At 34.8% G+C, this 3,177-nt stretch overlaps 1 protein-coding gene across 1 annotated transcript in view; it reads left to right on the top strand.

Moving 5' to 3' along the window:
* LOC107721350 (zinc finger and BTB domain-containing protein 2-like) overlaps positions 1-3,177 on the top strand; it is a 16,051-nt gene that overhangs the window by 3,571 nt on the left and 9,303 nt on the right. The window lies entirely within an intron of this gene.

Here is a 3,177-nt window from a genome sequence, read left to right as displayed (position 1 = left end):
TAATAAAATAAAATAACTAGTTTTCCCCTTGGTTTTTAACAAAGTCCTTTTAAGACAAGTCATGTCACTCGGCGGCCATCTTTGAAATGCCTCTCGGGCATGCAAGTGCAGCTCCTATATCTTTGAATGGGGAAACTCCAAAACTGTTCGCTAAGCTTACAATTAAATTTCATATTTGAAATCACCAAAGAAATCTGACAACTGTGTCATAAATGTTGTTGCTTTTGCTCAAATAGCGTTATAAAAAGCTTATTCTTCAGGCTAGATCAGCCAGTGCACATGCGCAGTCCTAAGAGCACGTCTCGGAATGCTGACTGTTTCTGTAGCAACCGGGACTTTTAACGGCAGCTGCAGTGACGCACTGACTTTACCAACTATACCGACGACTGTTGCTGCAGTGTGAAGCAGCAACAGCAGTTAGTAAACAAACTTCATACATCCAGGCCAGTAGGTGTCGGTATATTCCAAAATCACGTTTGGACTATTGAAAGGAGCCGGCTAAACTAAAACTATTGTTAAGAAATGCCTGTTTTGCAGTGTTTACGCACAGCTACGTGACATTACAACCCATGTAGTGGGTCTGTAGGCTTTGTGGGTTTGTAGACTGTTCTCCACTCCAAGGTTAATATAGTTTTGAATTTTTAAATTAGTTTTATTTTAATATCGTTTTCAAATTTGCTATAAAATTCAGTTTAGTTTTTATTAGTTTCATTCATATTTTTGTTAGTTTTAGTTTAGTTTTTATTTTGTGAACGCATTTTTATTTAGTTTTTATATGGTTTAGTTTCAGTTTTAATTAAAGTTTAGCAGAATTAACAGATCACTTCCAGAGCGCAGGCCAAAGAAAGACGTAGGCATAATTTAACCTTAGTGAGGCAAACATATAGCGACACAAAATTAACGCATGCTGAGATTGATTAGATGGTAAAAGTATACAAATATATGCCACAGAAAGCATGCATGCCTTTTTTACTAAATTAATCTACACAAGTCGCGCTTAATGTCATATCCAATGATGTGTGTCGAGATATTTAGTATGAAAATAAATGTAGCCTTGATTAGGATTAACTACACAGAGCTGTTGTTCACTGACGAGCTGCGCAAAACCACTTTCATATTCGTGCGATTTTTTGCGCAGCTCGTCAGTGAACAACGGCAGCCCTAGTAAGATGTGATTTAGCCAATGCACATTTGCTCAAAAGCCTGGCAGAGTGATCACAAGATGCTAGGCAAAAGTTTTGTATTGTTTTCAGAAAGGATGCGCGTTCTCATCTTTTTTTCTGTTAATTAACATGTTGCGCTGCATGTCTTTTTCATCAAAGCACCAACTTAGAATTCCTAATGTTGGTTTGATGGCTTGTTACATGAGAAAATAAATAATCTTGCTTACCTGATGTAATAGATTTAATGCGAGTGCGTCTAGGCTAAAACGAGGCTAAATTTGGGCTGTCAGTGAAAATCTAATAGACGTCTAATCATAGCCCAAGAATAGACTAGTCATCAATTAGACGGCTATTAAACGACTACATGTATACATCTAATAGACCACAAAATGGCAATCCATACATGCAGCTTTTATTAAGAAAAATAACATTTTTAACAACTTGGACAACTTAAGACAATACAAAATGATAAAAATACAAAAGAATTAATGACAAAATAAAATGTTATAAATACAATACACTTAAATATAAATATTATGATTTAAAAATCTGGAGTTTTTAACAACTTAAGATAATAAAAATATAAAAATGAAAAAATAAAATATTTTAAATAACTTAAGATATTTAAAAGAAAAAAAAAATCTAATACAAATCAAGAGCATGTTATCACACTTAACAACATAAAAACACAACATAAAAAAAGATTAATCCTTTTGTTGGTTTACTTATTTTAACAAATAAAACAACCAACAGTGAACTTAAAGGAAATTATTAATTATTGGTTTTATTTCTTGTTTAAAATGCCTCCCAACTGCATTCCTCAAGTCCAACTCTGTTGCTGCCGGGAAGTTGGTCATCACAGCATCTGCCAAATAAGAAAGAAAAAAAAAGCACAAGAAAAGCTTGACATAATTTTTTACTTTAATTACACTAATTGTGACAGGGAGTCATTCTCTTTTGCTTGGATGCCAACTAAAAACAAAAACGAGATATATATATAGTGTATCACCATTCAGTGTGTTAAAAAAGAGAGAAGCTCTCTGGTAAATGTTGTGTGTTTTATACACATACCTCTGATGACCGAGAACAGTGCAGTCTTTTCAAATGCCTCTTTCTGCAGCGGACCACCCCCCTTCATGTTGAATTTGGACATGAGGGAATTTTTTTAAAACCCTAAAATATAATACAGATTGAGGTGGTTAACAATTGCGGACAAAGTTTGACATTTCAAAATGACCAGTAAAGGAATTTTTTTTTAAATTTCTGATTTGCGTTTTAACTTATTGAGTATTGACACCACAATGTTTGATTAATGTGGCAAGATTTGTAGGCTTTACCTGTCCAACATCCTTCTGGAAGTGTCTTTGAGGTTTCTTCCTTCAACTCTGCACAACTTTGACACCTGAATAACACATGCCAATGTCAGGCGGGTAGTATTATATGCATCCGTGTACACGTGTTTACCAACCTTAAACACTGATGCCCATTGACTTGCAAGTTTTCCATCACTAACCCTTTAAAACTCTTTATTCCAACAGTTTAAGTTTTTCCCTATTAGTCCCCCCCACAATCTGTCTCTGCCTCAAACTGTCTGGCACAACTGACTTCATAACAACACAGTGATAGCTGCTGTAACTCAAAAGTAGCCCAGTACACACATTAACCTCAAATGTACATGGAATAATAAATTCACCCTCTACCGTTTTATTACATTGTTTTCCGTTTGTACTGTTTAGGTTTTAATGCTGCATTTGCACATCTGAGCTATTTGCACTTATTATTTGTATTCTTAAGCTTTACTATCAATTTGGAAGTTTCAAAATAAATCTTATTGTAACGTTACTTGTACAATGACATGTTTGGAATTCGCCGCATGTCTCTTGTATCACCGCGGAGGCTCGAACGCGGCTCTCGTTTCATTCAAATACAGCTTGCCGTCTTGCGTCTCAGTTTTTGGTTGTATTGAAAATGAAATCAGAGGAATTTAGTATTAATACTACTATAATTTTGCTGT

Source organism: Sinocyclocheilus rhinocerous, unplaced genomic scaffold (genome assembly GCF_001515625.1).
Source record: "Sinocyclocheilus rhinocerous isolate Xijiao unplaced genomic scaffold, SAMN03320098_v1.1 scaffold271, whole genome shotgun sequence".
Taxonomy (NCBI): Eukaryota; Metazoa; Chordata; class Actinopteri; order Cypriniformes; family Cyprinidae; genus Sinocyclocheilus; species Sinocyclocheilus rhinocerous.
This window is presented reverse-complemented; position numbering and strand designations above follow the sequence as displayed.